The sequence below is a fragment of the Vidua macroura genome, chromosome 1 (genome assembly GCF_024509145.1).
Source record: "Vidua macroura isolate BioBank_ID:100142 chromosome 1, ASM2450914v1, whole genome shotgun sequence".
NCBI lineage: Eukaryota > Metazoa > Chordata > Aves > Passeriformes > Viduidae > Vidua > Vidua macroura.
Genome location: NC_071571.1, coordinates 61239091 through 61260589, shown reverse-complemented (window position 1 = coordinate 61260589; position 21499 = coordinate 61239091). Strand labels below are relative to the sequence as shown.

At 36.6% G+C, this 21499-nt stretch overlaps 1 long non-coding RNA gene across 1 annotated transcript; it reads left to right on the top strand.

The window, feature by feature from the left end:
- The first annotated feature begins 1985 nt into the window (after positions 1 to 1985).
- Positions 1986 to 12790, top strand: LOC128818098 (uncharacterized). Its single transcript, XR_008440385.1, has 4 exons — positions 1986 to 2091; positions 2223 to 2319; positions 3942 to 4042; positions 12646 to 12790. It is a non-coding gene; the product is annotated as an uncharacterized LOC128818098 (long non-coding RNA).
- The last annotated feature ends 8709 nt before the right edge of the window (positions 12791 to 21499 follow it).

The following is a 21499-nucleotide window of genomic DNA, read 5'->3' as shown; positions in this document are numbered from 1 at the left end:
TGCGTTCAGGTGGTTCATAGCTGAAATAAATATACAATCCCAAACTGGAAAAAGACTTTAAAATATTAGACTACCTAAAAGAAGAAAAATTAAGTTAGCATATGGTTGTCAAGATAGGCATAGTGAGAAAAGTGTATTTTACCTTGTAGGCATCAATAAGTGAATTAAATTATTCTCTCGCAGTTTTATTCCCATTCATTTCCAAAATCTTAACTTCAGTTAGCGTGCAGTAAGGCCTTGTAGAGATCAGATGTACTTGATCTGGGCTCAATTTTTTATTTTGAAACTGCGTCATCCAGCTGTGTGTCACTGGGTGAGAGAAAGCAGCACCTTTGGAAGCAAATACTCCATAGCAATCACAGAGTAACATCTGACTTTAAAGAAAGTCTCAGGATTAGTGTCAAGAGCAGCACTAGCCTCTATTTATGATTTTTAAGCACAAACAAGTTTTTTGTTAATTTTTAGCTGGCACAGGCAGAAATCCTGACAACAGAAGGGTTTCCTTCTCTCTTTGCACACAACATTTATTTCTGCATTGGGCTGCTTCCCACAGTCTATTTTTTTATAAATAAAATTTGAGTTGCAGTTTAGGGAACTGAACTGACAAACTGAAAAACATTAGAACATGCTCTTTTTTTTTTTTTTTTTTGAGACCATGTTCATGTCCACCCAAGTTTGTTTTTATGTGTGACAATGTGAATGTTTCAACTAGCAAAAGTCAGGGCTCCTTGAGGTAGTTAGTAAAGAACTAGAAAGTTTCAATGAGAGGGACTAAGCCTCTGGCTGGTATTACCAATTTCTGTTTAATACCAGTTTAACAAATAAAGAGTGACTCCTCTTCTGATTGTCATACCCAGTTTGTTAAACTTCTCACATAGCTCTCTCCCACTTTCCATTCAAATTCAGGACTGGAACCACAGTACTTTAAAATGTTTGCAAATAGCTCTCATGCTTCACCAACCTCCCTTCTTTCTGCCTGAGCCTGAGGTAATGAGTTTAGGTGCTTGAAACTGCTGCATTGAGGTTGTGGACTCCCATCTGCTTTGTTGCCAGCTTAAAATACCTTATTGTTATAATCTCTTGATAGTCAGCCATCAAACTTGCCAACTACTCATTTAGGGATAGGAGGAAGAGGCAAGAAGCACTAGAATGTTATCTTCATGCACACTAGGATTTTCATTTTCATTTCTCATCACTGCTTGAACTGTGAACTGTACATGTGCAAAAAACTGCAATTAAACAACACAACTCCTGACATGTCTTGTAAGCATTTGAAAACTGGTAACAGAACTGTGTGCTGGGACAGAATGGAAAATATAACTCTAAAAGCTTGCCTGGCATTCTTCTGCCTCCAAAGGCATAGGAGAGAGCCTTTTCCAGAAAAAGATATGTCATAGCTTTGCAGCTTTGCTCTGGTTGAAAAAAATAGTAAGGCAAGTATTTTCTTCATCCATGCTTCTGAAAAACTATTCCTAGTAAGGAAAAAAATTATTAAAGCTGTCTTTTCTATTATACCATGGGTATAATAGGTGACTGTCACAGCCTTAATATATTAAATTAACATGCTTTATGGAACCCTAGGCGATTCAAAAGTCATAAGTATGACTTACAAGAAAACTAAGCAGTCTTGCCCTAAATGACTAGATATCTCTATTTCAGAATTGATGTAACCCCTGCACTTTGGCTAGGGAAGACTGCAGATGCTGAAATAATGGTTCACCATTATTCCTTTGTTTCACATCAGAAAGCAAAAGTATAGCAAAGAAAAAAAGTGACCTGTTCATGTGTTTTTAGAACAGTTATGTCCAGTGAAATAAAAGACTATTTTCATAGCTTCTCATATTTCTTGCCAAGTGAGAACCAGCACATTACATTTAAATTTTAGGAAAGATATGAGGCACAGTTAAGTATAACACTTTTCAGAGAGGGTAAATATTTTTATATATGTTGGTTGTCTTCATCTATTCTTGCTGGGAACGCAGTAATCAAGATGAGACTATTGGTGGAAAAGCTCAGAGAACATGATGGGAGCTATAAGAGAAACATGGATCCTCTCTCCTGCATAGTGGAGGCATAAAGCTGCTTGGAAAAGTACGTTTGGAGAAACAGAAAAGGGAAATGGAAGATTTTCAGAAATATGGGTGGATAGTGGATGAACTTCCTTTGTAGCAGCAGGCACACAAAAATCCCAAATTAAAATCCTACACCTTTGTCTTTTCCAGGAATTTTAATTAAAGGGGACTAGAACAGAGAGGAATAAAAGGGTCTCATGTCCAAGCTTCCAGATCCAAGGAGAAACTCCCTCTACACCACATGGAGGTAAATGTTTTTATCATTAATCTTCTCATTACCAAATTAATCTTCTTGTTGCTCTTCATTGACAAATGCTCTGACTGCTGGAGCTCTTTTGCACTTGTGTTTGCAATAAGGTTCTTTTATTTCCCTCCTAATTTTTAAAAAGGTCTCAGCATTCACATAGACTGTAAGCATCTATCTTGTCTTTTATTTTCATTGCAATAGATAAATCTATATAAGAAAATACAGGCAAAGCAAAGGATGCTTTGATATTAATGTTTGCTGCTGTCAAGTAGATTTTCTGGAAACTACAGGGTAGAATACAGCAGGAAGCATCTGTGTGATGCTTCTGTGATGTACTGGTAAAAAGTGTTTAATAACATACAATTTTTATAATTTAAAAAGATTTAGTGCTTAAACTGTATAGTTGAAGATGTCCCTGCTCATTGTAAGAGAGTTGGACGAAGAGACCTTTTAAAGCCCTTTCAAAGCTCTTTCCAACTCAAACTATTCCATGATTGTATATAAGGTTTTGTTTCATATTTATAATCGACACATACTGTTAGACATCCCCTCCAATAAAAAAGGGCTTTTCCTTTTGAAGAGTAGAAAAAGGTTGTTAGAAAGAAGTAGCATTAATTACTAGAAACAAAGAGGTAGCAGAATATTTTGCTCAAAAAGAACAGAAAAACCCCAAGCTATTTTTAATGACAACTTGCTACTTGGTTTATCAGTGTAGTTTTATTTTGTTTCTGTAAGGAAAAAATAAATTCTTCCCATTTCACTTCTCATGATATTTTAGTTACTTTTTGCATGAAAAGGCAAATATTCTTTTCATAGCACATGACTTTGAGAATCTTAAGTTTTTCAGTTGTCATATTGCAACATTGCAAGGTCTTTGAAGTGATATTTCCTGTTGTAGGAATTCACTGTTTTATTGAATAAGTCTCAAACTAACTTCTTGTTGTCTTTTTGTACAACAGCTAAAATTCATTATTAGGCATCAAAAACATATGAAAAATATAATTCAATTTATGAGATGCATTTATAAATGGTTTCTCTGATGATGTTCTTGAATTCCAAAATGAATTATGCTTCAAATCACAACATTGCTGGCCAGTGGAAGTTTCTATTGGAAGATTTCTGGGTTTAGTATACCATTCCTAAATGATGTTATCATGTTGTACTGGATAGTACCAATAGAAATCACATTTCCTTTACTACAAGAAATGGTCTAAAAATTTACAGACCACCCTACTTTCTGAGGACTAAAAAAACACTGGAAAGATGCAGTTCTGGGAAAAATTAAAGATTCATTGTATCTTTGCTTATATCTTGGAAAGGGTTGAAACATACGCACTTGTTACCTGCATGCTAGGTAGTATGATTACTTTTGAGTGCATTTTTTCATGCACTGTCCCAAATGGCTCTGCAAAGATATAAAGATATTATGAGAATCAACTGTCCACTGAAGTATCATGTTCTCTAGACTTCAATGTCTTGTATGTCAATGGGGTATAGAGGCAAAGGGAAGGAATTTCTTAGATGGGTATGACTGGGAAACTGAGAAGTCAACTTTGTGGCAGGGAGAGTAGAAAAAGAGCAAGATATAAATGTTTTCTTCTTTTTACCCTATTTTTAATTAGGTACTTGCTGTTCTGGAGAGCTGTGGAACAATTAATGGTCTTGAATTGAGATCTGAGAACTTCAAGGCAAGTTCCTGTCTATACTGACTGTCCTAAGCAAGGTAATCTGCTTGACATTCTGCTGTGAGTCAACTTACTGAATTTTGTGTTTGAGTGAGTGAAAGCTCTCAGTCATTATGGGTTCCTTCTTTGGTAACAACCCCTGAAAAGAGCTGAATGGAAAACAAATTTCCTTCATGCAGGAAAAAAAAAACAAACAAAAAAACAAACAAACAAACAAAAAAAAAAACAACAACAACAAAAAAACAAAAACAAAACAAAAACAAAACAAAACAAAACAAAACCCAAAAACAAAACAAAAAAAAAAACACCCAAAAAACCAAAAAAAACCAAAACAAACAAACAAAAAAAAAAACAAAAACAAAAAAAAAAACAAACAAAAAAAAAAAAAAAAAAACAAAAAAAACAAAAAAACAACAACATAGAAGCCATATATTTCTGACAGGACAGTTTTGGAGAAGATAAAAATGGCATTTGGCTGGCTGGTTTTCCATCAGTGGATAGACTGTCTGCCTCTTCAGCTTCCTAGGACACTCACCCTGCCAGTCACCGGTCAGCCAGGCCGACTGAGAATCAGACTGACTGTGTGAAGGAGTGGGGATCTTATTGCTTGGGAAGCCACAATGGTTGAGTAGCTGCTCTGGCTTCTCAGCTTCCACCATGGGAAGACATAGAGTCAGGATTCACAGGGTTCATGAAAAATTAGAAAAATAAAAAAGAGAAATAGGGTTAGATGTTGCTTGTAACCAAAACACAAAAAAAATTTTCTCCCCAAAGATTTCCAGCTAAGACTCCCTGAATGATGAAAAAACCCACATGTAGATGTTTTGTCAAGTAATAAATATCAGAGGTCAATATATTGAGAACTTTTTAATTTTAGAATTGTTTCATGATAAGGGTGATGCTATAAGTATAAACAGTCAGGTAAGCCAGACATGCCCAATAATTTTATTATCTAAAATTAAACGCAGACTTCTATTCTGTTAAAATGAGTTTTCTCAAGGGGAGCTGTATTATTCAGAGCAGAAAAGGAAGTAATAGAATTCTTTAAGTGTTGGGGGAAAAACTTTATTGAATGTACATAACAGCAAAAAAAAGTCATTCTCATAGGTCTATTAGAGTACATTCAGACTCTTAGAAAATCACAATTATTGACAGACTTAGAAGACAAAAGATCTGTATAGAAAAAAAAACCTGCTCTAATTATTGGATAGCTTGCAATTAGAGAAAAGCAAAATCAAACTGTTCATTGATAGGTAGTGAGCAAATATAGGATGAGATGTGCTGAAAATATTGTTCTACTGATTTCAGGAACTATAAAATAGGAGTTTCATTGATAACATGGAGTTATACTTAGAAGCAATTTTTGTTGAAGACGGTTTTTGTTAAAGACGATTTGTCAAAAGCAGGTGTTTTGTCTTCATTTTACATCATGAAAGAAGGAAGGTCTATCGTCATAGTATTTGAAGTGATATAAAAAAATTATCTAATGAAAGTGATTTGTCTACTGCTACATTTTATATTACATTATAGATTCAAGTTTAGTCATTAGGCAGTTTCTGTATCAAGCAGACATTGCAGTTTTCAATCACAGCAAACACAGTCATGATAGGCTTTAAAAAGTAGCTCTGTTAAAGTAATGCTATTTGTAGCATTAGAATGCAGTTGTATGTTCAACTGTAAACCTCTGCCCCTAATTCTATATCATGAATCATAGCTGAAAAATACAGGTGTATCTTTCTACAGTAAATTTTAAGAGTTCGCAAACCATGGGATGCATTTTTAGCTTCTGGAGAACTACACTCACTTGAAGAGACCCACATCAGAAGACACAAAGTATGGATTTGGTCCTGTGTTAAAAAAAAAAAAAATTCCTAGACACCAAACTGTACTGACAGATAGTCCTTGGGGCTTTAGGAGTCACTTGGATGTTTGGACTGATAGATGCAACAAAAGTTTTCTTGGTGCTTATGTGTATCTTGGACTTCCTTCTAACCCTTAAAAGCAGTGACCCACACATTAGGCTCATGCAGCTTTAGTGAATCTGAAGTGGTTTGCAGTGGCATTATCTTGGATTGTCCTGGAGTGGGAGGAGAGGATTGTTCATCAGAAAATGGTTAGTTGGTTTTCTGCTTTCTTAAGGCAGTCTGTGCAGTGTGGAGTCCAGGGAAACCAACTTGTCTGCTGCCCAGGCATAAAGTCCTTCAGCAAGTGAGATTGAGCCATATATTCAAACAAATACAAGCCAGCACTTCACTTAATGTGTTTGTTAGATTTCTCCCCCTTTAGCCAGCTCTACTGTAGTCTTTAAACAGTGCCACAGAAGTACACTTCCACTTCAGTTAATGGATTTATCAAATACCTTATTTCATGCTTTCTGCTTTTGATTTATGAATTTTGATCCCAGAGACAAGGACCCTGTGAGTATTGATTGCGGAAAATGTCAGACTAACAGAAGTTAATTTCACTTGAACATGTGGAAGTCTGTGATTCTCTGACAGCGCTGTCTGTGGAGAGCAGGCTGTCACCCAGCCCAAGCAATGCCACGCCATCACAACAGCCAGCCCCTCCACCATGTGCACTGGGATGAAAGTGGATGTGGGACTGGCAAAGGGGTCAAAGGAAAGGATGCCTGGAGTCAGGGCAGGAGAAGAGGGAGTAAGCTGCTGTGGATCCTGTCCCTCTGTGACTCCCTGCACATGATTGCAAGGCACCTGGTGGGATTATGAAATGTAACCCTGCCCCTAGAGAAATACCTTTAATTTTTTCCCACTTGAAAGATTAATGTCACTCTAGATAATTCTAGAGTTTTGGATAAATAATGGTGTGGGAGGGATATAGAGGGAAAAGTAGCAAAAAAGAGATTCTATTGCTTTAGTTTCACTTTAAATGGCAAAGCATTCAGGGCATGCTGGCTAATATGAAGGCAACATAAACAGGTAAAATGCAAAAGGAATTTTGTGCCTGTGACCATGGGAGGAGAGGAGAACAAAGTCCTATGGATTTCTCTCCTTAATCACCATACTTGAAAACAGAGAAGTGTTAGGTTACGTAATGACAGTAATATTTATTTAAACAAGACTTTTAAAGAAAATAGCATGGATTTTATTTTTATTTTTTAAATCTGGACAGGGACACATTAAGGAAGTAGCCTAGGTTTCATCTTATTTAGATATTTCAAGAGTAATAAGGCCAACTGTTCATTGGCTTTCACAGCTGAAAAAGATGTTATTACAATGCTGATCATCTCCCAGTCAAAAGGTCTTTACCACAGGATATACCTATGTTGCTCCTCTTCGCCTTTGGGAGAGTTGAATTTATCCACACATGGAAGAGGACAAACAGATCATCATGAGACGATTGTTTATAGAAGGGAGGATCAGAACGGAGGTTGCAGGCCAACCACGCCAGAGTAAAATATTTACCTCTTCAAAGATCTTCCCTTGTACTCCCCTTGAAAAGAAACTGCAAGGCTCCAGACAGAACTGTTTCAAGATAAAAAAAATAATATTTGTACATATCCTACATAGATGCAGGTAGGGATGGATCATACACGAACATGCACACATATAAACACCTCAGTGTGTTTGGATGTTAAACCTAATTTCAGAAACTTCTCTTTTGGGTTGATTCTTTCTTTCTTTCTTTCTTTCTTTCTTTCTTTCTTTCTTTCTTTCTTTCTTTCTTTCTTTCTTTCTTTCTTTCTTTCTTTCTTTCTTTCTTTCTTTCTTTCTTTCTTTCTTTCTTTCTTTCTTCCTTTCTTCCTTTCTTCCTTCCTTCCTTCCTTCCTTCCTTCCTTCCTTCCTTCCTTCCTTCCTTCCTTCCTTCCTTCCTTCCTTCCTTCCTTCCTTCCTTCCTTCCTTCCTTCCTTCCTTCCTTCCTTCCTTCCTTCCTTCCTTCCTTCCTTCCTTCCTTCCTTCCTTCCTTCCTTCCTTCCTTCCTTCCTTCCTTCCTTCCTTCCTTCCTTCCTTCCTTCCTTCCTTCCTTCCTTCCTTCCTTCCTTCCTTCCTTCCTTCCTTCCTTCCTTCCTTCCTTCCTTCCTTCCTTCCTTCCTTCCTTCCTTCCTTCCTTCCTTCCTTCCTTCCTTCCTTCCTGCCTTCCTTCCTTCCTTCCTTCCTGCCTTCCTTCCTGCCTTCCTTCCTGCCTTCCTTCCTGCCTTCCTTCCTGCCTTCCTTCCTGCCTTCCTTCCTGCCTTCCTTCCTGCCTTCCTTCCTTCCTGCCTTCCTTCCTTCCTGCCTTCCTTCCTTCCTGCCTTCCTTCCTTCCTGCCTTCCTTCCTTCCTGCCTTCCTTCCTCCCTTCCTTCCTCCCTTCCTTCCTCCCTTCCTTCCTTCCTCCCTTCCTTCCTCCCTTCCTTCCTCCCTTCCTTCCTCCCTTCCTCCCTTCCTCCCTTCCTCCCTCCCTCCCTCCCTCCCTGCCTGCCTGCCTGCCTGCCTGCCTTCCTGCCTGCCTGCCTGCCTTCCTTCCTTCCTTCCTTCCTTCCTTCCTTCCTTCCTTCCTTCCTTCCTTCCTTCCTTCCTTCCTTCCTTCCTTCCTTCCTTCCTTCCTTCCTTCCTTCCTTCCTTCCTTCCTTCCTTCCTTCCTTCCTTCCTTCCTTCCTTTCTTCCTTTCTTTCTCACTCTCTCTCTCTTTCTCTTTCTCTCTTTCTTTCTTACCTTCTTTCTTTCTCTCTCTCTTTCTGTCTTTATTTTTTAAAGGGTTGGTAATCATTGAGATTAGCAATTTGTTTAGTTAAATATCTTTCTGTAGCTGCATCACCTGTTCAGCTGTTTCCACTGCACTTACACCACTCACATCCAGTCCATGTGGTTTTGCTTGAGACTTTGATTAAAAAATGTTATCAGACATACAACATTTTAATCTAACAGGGAAAACAAAAACATCTTTTTAGTTTTGTGAAAATATGAAAGATATCATGGTAATACAAAAAGAAGCAGGGGCTGTACATTCTTTTTGAACTTTTTTTGATATAAAATATATGTATTTAATGAGGCACATTAATTCCATATTTTTTACTAGAAGGCCAGAATTGCATGTGGCCATTTGCATGTGCAATTTTAAATTGTATTTACATGTTATCCTTTAACATCAGTTTGACAAAATCATAGAGCCTTTGTTTAATGGAAAGGAAAGTGCAAACAAATACTCCATCTCCTACATAAATACACAAAATCAAGTGCTTGGGAGCATGTCAAAAATATATGAATGTATTGCATATGGTTATATGGCAATCATGCATTTAAGTCTGAATCTCTAAACATGTGTGTGTAGCTGCATGTGTCCAAATTTATGTAGTATGTCTAAACCAGGCAACAAGGGATTAAAGAGAAGAGAAAATGTGCAAAAAATGTTGGGTTTTTTTTTCCACATCAAACCGTGATACATACTGAATATAGAACTTATATTTAAAGAAAGAATAAAATTGCGATATTATATTCCAGTTTCTGTTTTTTAATACCTTAGCTAGATGGCTCCAAAGAATAATATAAATGTTTTCAGCTATAATATAAGTTACTTCTAAAAATAATTTTATCAGTACAATTCTGAAAAGGCAAGGCAATATGGCTTAACAAACACAAGAACTGTAAAGAGGCTGTTCCAATAAAATATTCTCTTGTCTTATAAAACTTCTATCTTATTTGTAAAAAGCCCACAAAGACAAAACCTAAACATATTTTCAATGTGAAAGTAAATGTTATCTTCCATAGTTTGAACCATTTCATTTTTTTTCTTTTGTAGATACAATTCTTCTTCAGGAAAAAAAGGCCTGGTTTCTTAAGAGCTGTAAATTGCGCTTTTATAAATGCAATTTATAAAAATTGCATTTTTATAAATGGAAATCCCCTTAGTATAGGCATTGAATGCAGACAAAGTATAAGGAAGGTGGGATTGCCAGAGATGTCTGAACAATTATGAATATTGTTAGACATCTTATGTTTTGCAAACCTGTCATTATTTGACACATACTCTGTCTGAAACAGAAAAATATTTTAATGTTAACAGCACCAAAAAGCACCACCACAAACCTCAGGCTATTATCCCTTCCCCGAGGGCTTCCTCATGGGAACCTGGACAACGATGACCTACTGAGATGTTGTTTTTATTTTTTCCTTTACCTGTGAAGCTTTCTGTAGTGATAGCAATTTGAAAGTGTGGCTCTAGTTGGGCACTGCATCTTTTTTTTCCAGTTAAAGGATGGGTTTAACTTTATATCACTTGCAAGAAGAGAAAAGAAGAGACTAGCTACTTTAAGAAGCGGTATACATGATGTCTGCATCTGGGAAAATGCAGCATAATGTATTGACTCTATTATAGATGATTTATGTAGATAGAAAAATACTTGGTTTTAAACAGTTTTTAAAAAGTTGTGATTTTCAGTTTTAAGAAGACTTGCATAGGTAAATTGTTACCATCATGGAAATCTAATATAAACAAGCCTAGTAATACTATATAAAGAATTCTCTAAATATTAAGAGATAGGGAATGTGTGATAGTGGGGTGTTATTTAAAACTTTGCTGGCACTAATGAGGAGTGGCTAATCAAATCCCCTTTACTTGTATGTCATGGGATCATCTTAGATCCATCCTAAGGAAACCTGTTTAACACTGGTCTTGTTCATAATTTTGTTCTCTGGAAATAAATGTCTATAATTTTTAATATTTTTTCCTGTAAAATGACACATATAAATGGCATTAAGAATGTTGTTTACAAGGTATATTTTTTTTTTAGCAGTCCTTCCTCTAAAAGCAGAGATTCCCTATACTTCTAATATGTAAGCATTTAAGAGGCTTAAAATATATATCTAATATAACCCAGTAGGTCTAAAATTAATATCCTTTGTCATGAGTTTAAATCTAATAATTTTGGATTTACTGCAATAGCCTGCATTATTTACAGCATTAGCAATAGTATAACCCTACCATGATGCTGCTGTAATTGCAATTATGTGGAGATGTTTGAATTATTTTGTAGTAGTCTTCCAATTAATTTTCCTTTTTGCTTTCTCAAATAATCAAAAATGCTGACAAATTTGGAAAGATGTTTGCACAAAAATCTATTTTCCTTCAACTCTTAGGTGTATTTTTTTATAGATGCTCCTAGGAAAAAGTTGAATTTGAGATGCTGCTTAATGCTTAATTTTATTGCTGTTAAAAAATGAGTTAAAGAAATGCCCTTGCTTCAGAATGCAATTTCTTCCAAATAAGGTGTGAGAGGGGAGAAATTTTATCTTCTTTGAAATGCAGCATGAGAATCTAGATTTGAAAGCAAATCAGTCTAAAATAATAATTTCATTTTTTAAAATTTTCTTTGACATTTTTTGAAGTAGTTTAGGGTTTGGATTTTGTTTCTTCCGATTGAAGGAAAACTGTATGAATAGAAGGTCTAAAACCCTGATCCCAAGACCCTTCACACTCAGGTGGGATACTCTCTTAATTTGAGTTCTAATGTACACATGTAGAATTTAAGCAGCCTTATCTTATACTTTACTTATTGATTTTGAGACTAAAATTTTACCTTAATGAGTAGAAAGCATCAGAAAAGCCTATTGCTAGAGAGATTTTAAAGTAGCATCTTTGAGTATTTAATATTTATTTCATAAGACAAGTATGATAGAATTATTCACTAGAATGGTTCTCAGGTTTCACATGATTTTTTTTATGATGGTCTGGTTTAATTATTGTAAATATTGCGACCATCTCAGACTCACACTAGTAAAACTAGATCTGTCTGGAAAACACCACTCTTCCTAAACTTGCTTAAATATTCAGCTCTTTATTAAAGTCTCTTGGAGTTTTTGTGTCTGTGATTTACCACTGTTTTAAACATGCTGTGGATACACGGCAAGATGTGACAATTTTCGGTCTGTTCTCCTCAGTGCAGGAGTTGTTTTTCCCATTTTGATCAGTGGTCCCTGGCAACAGGGAGCAGATAATGCCCCGGTCCCAGGCACAATGCCGTGCTGTTTGCCCAGCTCCTGTCTCCTCCCCTTTTCCAAGATGCTGGTGTGGTGGGTATGGTTAACAGGCCCCACCAGTTGGCGTATCGGTGCAGACCTAATTGCTCATGAATGGTGTGGGGAGAGAGGAGCAAGGGAAGAAATAAAACAGATAACAAGCAAAGGAAAAAGTAGCACTGTAAACAAGCAGCATATTTTTTTTCCCCTTCACAGAGCAAGCTTTTGTGACTGGAGGCAGTACCTATGTGCAGCCTAACTTCTAATCCATATTGCAAACAGCTTCCAGATGCCTGAATCCCCACCACTGTTCTGGCATCCCTACCCTTCACAGATGCCTATGAGGGGGGTCTATAAGCAAAATTGGGTGTATTTTACTAATCATTCATTTCCAATCTTCCTGAAGGGGAACTTTTATTAATAAACTCTTTTCATCTGTCTCTTTGATTAGGAAGAGGATAATCGCTTAGTCATGTGAAAAGGGGAAAAAAAAAAAAGATTGCTGGGGGGGGTCGCCTTTTCTAACATGTGCTTGAGTGGAAGGAAACAAATAAAAACCACAGAACAATGCGGGTACTAAATGGTTCCACTTGAGCTTGAGTGGTGGAGGGAAGTCTGAATAGAAACTGGTGGCTGGGCTGGCCTCCCAAGGCAAGCAGAACTAAGTCCCCTGATCTCGGCTACCCTGCAGGCAGCAAGGCACGTCAGCTGGACCTGGCCAGTGCAGCCGGCAGGTGCGCCAGCAAGGGGAGGATGGTCAGGAACAGGGCCCATCACCCACTCCGCAGGGAAGGGGTGGCTCCGTGCAGGATGCATGGCTTTCTGTACAGGTTGTAAAGTCGGTGAGAAGTAATTCAAGATTTTTCTCTCTGCTGTGCTTCATTCTCAATATATCTTCCCTTGTTACTCGGCTCAGGTTACTACACTCAGGCTTACTGCTGTGCTAAATCTTGGACTATTCTGTCTAAGGGAAATGTATGCTGTCTGGTGACCCCCAGCACTTAATTACAAGAGATAGGCTGAAGAGATATTTTCACACTAAGGCAAGTTTGTCTTCCAAACTATGCTGTTCTTCAATTTAAGCCATGTCCTGGGTTTGGCCCACATTCAAGAACTGATTTTAAAGAATGTAATACTCTAATTTTAATAGGTCAGTGAATTTGTGCCATCAGTTGGCATCAACATTTATCACTCCACTGACTCACCTAGAGCCCAGAGACTGATGATGATGGAGTATATTATTCACATAGGTTATAGTAATAAAAATGTATTTAATTAATTCAGTCACACCTATTCTGACTCACTAAAAGGTTTGAATAACATTTCTTTCTGCCTTCCATTCTTATTTTTCACTAACCAGGCTGAAGACTAATTTGCATGGTTGAGAAAATGTCAATTTTTATTAATGTATTTTTATTTCAATACTTTCCATATTTTGCAACACTAAGATCTCCACAACAATTTTATGGAATGCTTTAGGCTCTGAGATCACAACAATATGATGTAGACTTTCACAATGATTTCTATACTTCAAAATGTAAATGTTAATGCAAAATTGTCACTTTATTACATATGTTCTGTAACACTGCATTTAGGTTTTCTATCCTCCATCGTCATAGTAGTTATTAATTCTATTTTTATTTCTAGGAACAAACCAGAAAGAATGGAAATTTCAATAATGAATTTCATACTGTTTTGAGGAACATATTAGTTACCTATTAACTTCAACATATCTAATCAGAAACTTAAAAATTTTTGATGTTTCACTGTTCTGGAGGTTTAATGTGTTGCTTTTACAAGGAAATAATTAATGATTAATGCATATCTATTTTTTTTCTGCATTTTAAAACTGTCTGGGGTCAAGCATTTCTGGAAGAAAAAAAGACGCTTGCTCATTCATTGGAGATGGGGCTTTGGACACCTGGATAAAATTTGGTTTCTTGTCTGACTTCTGCAAAGCCTGACTTGAAGCCAGGTTTTCCAGGTGAAAGCCCACTCACCTGTTGATTACTCTGTGTTGATAAAGATGTATTTTCACCAGAATTTCCACTGAAAACTTATAAATCTGTTTTGAATCAAGAGGTATAAAAATGGATATGTTACTGAAAAGACCTGAATATTATGGACCAATTTAATCAATAAATGCATAACCAAATCTAATAATGTATGTATTAAACATCAGGAAAAAGGTTATTTTTCCCATAAATGAAAGGTAGGCTTCATATAAAACTTATGCTGGCATTAAAACAAATAATCAGTGGGTTTTTTTAAAGCAATAATTTAATAATGCTTGACTTTTTCCTCAAATCTTTTACTTTAGAAATCTGTAAATAGGAAAGGACTTTTACTTGCAAATTTTATGAAGAGTGTCTGCCTCTTACTCATTGCCAAAGAGGAAAACTGGAGAAAATAGAATGTACACCTGAAGAGTCACTCAATTAAAAGGGAACCTGAGATCTTCTGTTATTTTTATATGAGGAAGGTATTAGTAGATACAGAGGAGAGCAAAAATAACATCCAGCTTGCATGGTTGCCATGCTGCGAGCAGGTTGAACAAATGTGGATGTAGCCTGAGCTGAACATGCTCCTCTCTCCCCAGCCCTTGCATGATGATTCTCACTGCTGTGAGGTATGGAAAAGTGTCCCCAGAAGGTGCCCATTGGCAGTGAGTTACATAACATCCAATAGCTTGTGCTGCTTTTGGACCATCCATTACACAGTGTTTTTTTGTGACAGCTATTTTTCAAGGACTCCTTGGAAGAAATCAGCTGATCCCAAGGTATGAGTTGGAAAGGGGACATCTAGGGTGAGATGTGAAGAGTGCTTCTTAATGCACTAAGCAAAAATCATTTAAGCTCCTGAGGGTCATAACTTGAATAAGGGTATTTGCCCTTACTGTTTTCTCTCTGAAAACAATTCAGAAAGTTTTCTCTCAGAAAACAATTCAGTTCAGGTTGTTGTTGCAATCTACTGTGTATTATATATCTCTTTGTGAATGCAAATTTTTGTGTGCACCAGCATTCCTGTGTTCTCCAGCTTTAATCCATAGCTATCTGCAAGAGGAGTGGAGTATGAAATACAAAAATGTGGGTTTAGTGTAATAATGATATCATTGGCTAAATCATATTCTATCTGCTATTCAGTCCTGTTCCTTCAGCATTGGAACTTGTCCCCAGCAAAAGGTCCTGCTCCTTGCTTGCAAGCTCCTGCTTGCACAGGAATCAAAGGCCTGGTGACCTGTTCAAAGGAGAATTGAGTGCTAGTTTGGCAAGCTGCAACTTTTACTAGTCAGAATTTTGGCACCTTCTAGTGTATTGGGGCTTGAATGTGCATAATATGGGCATACACAGTAAAGTTAGTAATGGTATTGATTCAAGCTACGGCATGGAGGATAACACAGAATCAAGCTGCAGGGTGTAAAGGGCTGCTAATTGCCTAACTATATGTGCTTTATGTAATGTTTAATTTTCAGTGTAGGCAGAGCATGGTGTATGGAGAAGATTCTGTTTCTATGGCACTTCTGTATTCCCTGTATTCTGTATATAGATCATGGGGTAGATCCTAAAACACTTGTGCATAAAAGAGGTTTGCTGTGTAAATTTACCGGATTGTGATAAATTTTCTCTGGCTTCAGAAAATTCCCCAGGAAAGAGCATATTTGAAGACCAAAACATGTAAAAACTATGATGCATGTTGTGCCAAAAAAAAAAAAAAAAAGAAAAAAAAGAGAAAAATCTAAAAATTTCATGGCTGATAAAGCTTTAGTCTAATGATGAAGACATTATCTCCCAAAATACAAGTGCCACTTCCCTGTCAGTACGCAAGCAGTCATTTTCATTATTTTAAATTTAACAGCATATGTATTCCCATGTGTGGGAAAAGGGTCGTGATTAATTTTTGTATGCAATAAAAGGACATTTGGGCATATTTTACCTTAATGCTTTTTGCTTTGTTTGAGAAAAAGAACTCTCAATCAGAAAAGCAAGAGATTAATTTAGACTGCAGCATGGATGCTGGCCTGTTCAGTTAAATGCACTGCTGATAACAGGTATACCAGATCATGAATAATAGTAGATTGTTCCTTTGCTTCTGAAGGTTCCTCCTTTTGAGTCTTTCTGAGGAAAAAAGAGATACTTTAAAGAGCAGTGTGAGATTTCAAGATAATATAAAGTTTTGAATGTATACTGAATACCCCAATATAAAACCCTCAGTCTGTTATGCTAAATGACGTTTTTCCAGCATCTGATTCCTGCTGCAAAATGCAAAAGCTGTTGCCTTTGGTAAAATGGTTGGTTTTGGAGCTGAACTAAATGACCTATATGGCAGTTTAAAGTAAAGTTTTTCCTCATATGCAGGTGAAACTTCCTGTGCTTCAGTTTCTACCCATTACCTCTTGTCCTACTGCTTGGCACCTCTGAGAAGAGCTGGCTCCATCCTCTTTGCACCCTCCCTTCAGATACTGATAGGCACTGATGAGGTCCCTTTTCAGTCACCTCTTCTTGAGGCTAAACAGGACCAGCTCCTTTGACCTTTCTCATGAGAGGATGCTCCAATCCCTTGATCATCTTTGTTGCCCTCCACTGGACCCTCCACTGCCCTCCACCCAATAGCCCCATGTCTCTCTTGTCCTGAGGAGCCCAGAACTGGACACAGCACTTGAGGTGTGCCTCACCAGGGCTGAGTAGAGGGGCAGGATGACTTCCCTTGACCTACTGGCAATGTTTTTCCTAATGCACCCCAGGATCCCATTGTTTTTCTTGGCCACAAGGGCACTGCTGGCTCATGGACAGCTTATTGCCCACCAGGACCCCCAGGTCCTTCTCCACAGAGCTGCTTTCCTTTGTGTTCAGCCTTTGTGGAGAGGATTTCTTCAATCCCATGCCTTTCTTCAACCAAGCATTGTTGGAAACAAACATTTGATGTTTGACTGGCTCCAGATCTCTCCTTGGATAAACCCACTCCTGTTATTTAATGGAGTTTGATTATTATATTTACAATTCACCTCCTCAACAACATTAAACTCTGTGGCAAAATAGAACATGACTTTGAAATACAGGGGTTTATTCTGTTTGGTGGGTTTTTTTAAGACAAACCTGCAGTTACAGTCCTTCATTTTCTTTATTTAACCACAGTCTTGCTGTCATCACAGTATATTGCTCCTGCAAGTCAGTGCTAAACTTTTATCCTATTTTAAGGTCTGCAATGCACCAACTCTCACAGCATACTCATGAAGTCAATGGTTAACTGAAATCATCCTTTGTAAATAAATGAGATTTTTAAACATAAAGATTAAGAAATCTTTGCCAGGCCAGCTGTGATTCTCCAGCTGGATAGTAGCTCAGACCTGTTGACACCCAAGCTTCTACTTATGCCATCAGACTATGTTGTCTTCTGACTGAAGAAGATGTTTCCCAATTAGATGTAAATTATACGGTTTTATATATTATGTTTAATTAAAGAATGAGCAAATAGTTGTGACAACTGGCAAGATGGTTATTTTGTACCATCTCAGGCTCAGCTACAGCTACAAAAGGGGCATGCAATCAGCAGTTGTCTTTAAAAAGAGCAGTTAGAATAAAATGATTAGTTTAATCAATTTAGACCTATTTTCTTAAACAAATGGAACTCCTAGAATTGCTTGCTCTGTTCAGACTGGAAGAAGACTTTGTATGATAGAAAAGGAGAGATTTCAAGAATCATCCCTTTGTCTTGCAAAGATGAAATTATTTCATATAATTAACATTTGCTTTAGATTTACCAACAAAGTGTGGTTACCTGTGCTCAGAAACACTAATTTACTGATACAAGTGGCATCTCATAAAAAGGAATAATTATTTTTGAGCTTTAAAAAAGGTCTTCATAGAAAGTATGCAAGATTACTTTCCTTCCTGATGTACTTGTAGTTCATTAGGAACTATTTAGAATATATGCTGGTATAGGAGGTTGGGAGGTCAGTTTAGCAGAAGACACACAAAACTACTTACTATCTTAATAAGAATAGTTTCCTCCTGCATACTTGTCATACATCCATTTTTCACAGTGCATAAACAGTTGAACAGCATGTGAGTGACTCAGGGACTTGAAACGTGTTTCTGGAATTTGTTGAATTGCACACTATAATCACTTAATCTGCTCCAGGCCAGTTAGGATTTTCTAGTGCATAAATACACAGGCAGAAAACTCATTCCAAGACAAGCTTAAAGCAAAGTACAAGTGTGGCAGGTCCTATTAATTTCCTGTGAAAGCGAGCCTTTATTTTTAAAATGCTATTTGTGTGTTTTGGGGATTTTTTTAAGGAAAGATGTAATGCCAGACAGCAAAGGTCTTCCATAAAGCCCAGTGAAGTTGGTAAGAATCTTTCCACTTAAGCACACAACATTTGGACTGGGTCATGTTAACTGTAAGCTTCTACACACTTTCTCATATGAAGTTAGTTTCTCTCATTACCTGTGAGACACTACTTTTTTTGTATTTTAAAGCTTGCAGGTGTTAATACATTTTGACTCAGATTCTTAAGCATGCAAAATAGCTCACTGTTAGCTTGAATGAAATTAGTTGCTTGATACATTAGCAATCTATTAATTTCAATTCTTTGAAATTTGTATAGAGTACCACTATAGTGATATTCTTAATCAGCAATACGCATATCCTTATCAGTGCGCTTTACATTACAGTGATAGATATTGATTAAGATGTGCTTAATGGATTATCAGATATTATCTCCTGTGCAATTTGTAAAGAATTAAGTTCATAATTTTCTGTTCTGGGATCACAGAAAATTTGATTTTCTCTAATAAGGTATGATTTATAACTGGAGTAGACAAATGATTAGTTTTCTCTAGTGTCTGAGGATTACATTTCTGAATGCAATTTGGATGTATAGATCTAAAAGAATACAGATAAGAAAGAAATCAGATGTTCATAGAAATTGTGGCATTCAGAATCAATGGAAACCTAATAATTCTAAGTACCTCTTATGCTAAAACATAAAAGCTTTAGAGATAGCATTACCCAGCACAGTGGTAATTTCTTGCCCAAGAAAATGGAATACAGCCCTGGAAGTCTATGGCTTAAATATTTTAAAGCTCAGTTGAGTGTTAAAGTAGGTTACAAAATGTATGAAAATGTAACAGTCATATATGTTCAGTTAATATATAAAAAAAATAATTGATTGTCATTCATTGGCTTGTTATTTAAAGAATTATTTGATGCTTTTTTTTTTAGCTCTGACTTCAGAGTTAGCCCTAAACTGTTGTCTAAATTCAGTTTGTCCTACATTTTAGTGATGAGTAATCATGTTTCACATATGGCACAACAAGCTGAAGAATCTAAACCTCAGGATAAGGTATACTGGTTATTGATAGGTCAATCCTAAACTTTTTCTTCTTTTGGTACTTTTCTTTATATTTCCCTGTGAGATGAAAGGTTCTTTGTACTTGAGACACCTACTGTCTATATTTTAGGCTATAACTGAGACTTATAATATTATTTTATTCAATAAACAACATGTATTTTATACTGAGCTCTATATGGTCCATTATGAAGTATATTCCTATTTATAATTCCATAATGTAACAAAGTCAAAACAATGTAACAAATCAAAAATTATTAAAATGCTGGAATCAGACAAAACACAGATTTTGGTTACAGCAGACCAATAGTCTCCCATTTGCACTCATGCCTCAAAGTAAAATGCTGAAAGAAAGCAACATTTCTTTTAAAGAATGGGCTGGACGTGCTAGAAGTTGAGTTGGGGCAGCTATTTTGAATGGATATTTTGGATGTGCTGATGCAAATGATTGCATTGTCTATGTGTACCAGAAATGATGAATTAGTGGATCTGTTCAACTGATTCTTTAATGGTGAATAGATTTTACAATCTCCTATTATGATGGAAAAAAATTACTTTGTCCAGATCTATATAGTCATCCTTGTTTTGTCAGTTCACATTTGCATTGCAGCTTAACAATGAAAAAAAATTGTCTTTGCAAATTGTGATTGCTCCAAACAACTGATGTAGTTCTAAACATTTGAAACAGGATACAAAATGACAGCTGCATTTGGGTAAATACATAAAATATACAGAAATATATAAAACTTAATCACATCATTTATAGTGAGGCTGTTAATCCGCAAATTGCACTGAAGAACATGTTAAAAATAAAGGAGTCACCTTAACAGTCTTCCCATACTGATCCTTTACATTACTCTGAAACTAATTCTGTATCAGCGTGAAATGAATTGGATTTGGTTCATAACCAGGTCTTGAATATTATTTAGTTCTTACCACAGCTACATACAGAGATGTGGAAGTGTCAGTCATAAATCATGTTTAATCAGCCTGGTGAGTAAAACATGTACTGTATCTGTAGTAAAACACATACTGTATCGCTACTGAAAGCAAGGAAGAAAATAGCAAATGTATGTGAACTCCCCAAGATTATAGTTTTTTCTTTAGGACCCAAAAGGGCTCTTTAACGTTGATGCAGAGGCCCTCAAGGATCTCAAGTGCTGCACCAAAGGTTTCATTCATTCATCTCTGAGGTAGAAAGCATAGCTAGCTTCCCTTTTGACATTCCTATCTGAGATTGTACAGTCTCATTATCAGTGAAGTGCTATAAAAGGAAATGTTTTGTGACCCCAGAACAGTAATAGGGATGATAAAACCATGAGACTCTCTCCCTCTAATTATTTTTTTTTTTTTCTATTTTGGATCTGAAGTTAAAGCATCTGGATGAACAAGCACTTTTGAGACTGATATTAAGAGTTAGGTTTTCCCATGCTCTCTCATTTTTGGTTGATTAGCAGATTAGTGTGCATAAGCAGGGAAAATATCCAGGCCTTGGAAATTTTTCTTATGGATAAATTATTTCAATCAGAACACTTTCTCTCTAGAGAACAGCTACAGAACAAAACAAAACAAAACAAAAAAACAAAAACAAACAAACAAACAAACAAACAAACAAAAAACCCAACCCTTGAGAATTACCTCAATTCTTTGGACATAATCCTTTACCAAGCATGTTTGCAAAATAGAGTGAAACTTTTTCAAAGAATTTGACTGAATGCATTTCAAGATACTACTCCTTATCTTGAACAAGGCCATGACACAGCTACCTCTAAAACTGACTCTGCTCATTAACCTATCACCTAGGAGCATCCAGCTTAGATCTGAAAAGACAAAATCCAAGAGTGAAGTATACCACATCCAGAGTGAATACCACATCAAGAGTGAATACCACATCTAGTTTCAGGAAAGCAACCAATACACAAAGAGATTAAATTTTTCAGCCAAGAGCTGTCAAGCTGTCACTGGCAGATCTCAGCTCCCAAATCCTGCAAGTCTTACCTGGGTACTGGAGGAGATGGATTTTAATCTTGCGGTGTCCCAGCTGTTTCTGTAGAACCAAATGCTTGAAGAAGACCTCAGCAGTTTACATGCTAGAAGTCTACATCCTTGAAGACCCAAAAAACGTCAACAGTCTACATACTTGAACAGGACACAGTTTAAACACAGATTCACATCTTCTGTTGTTGTGACATGC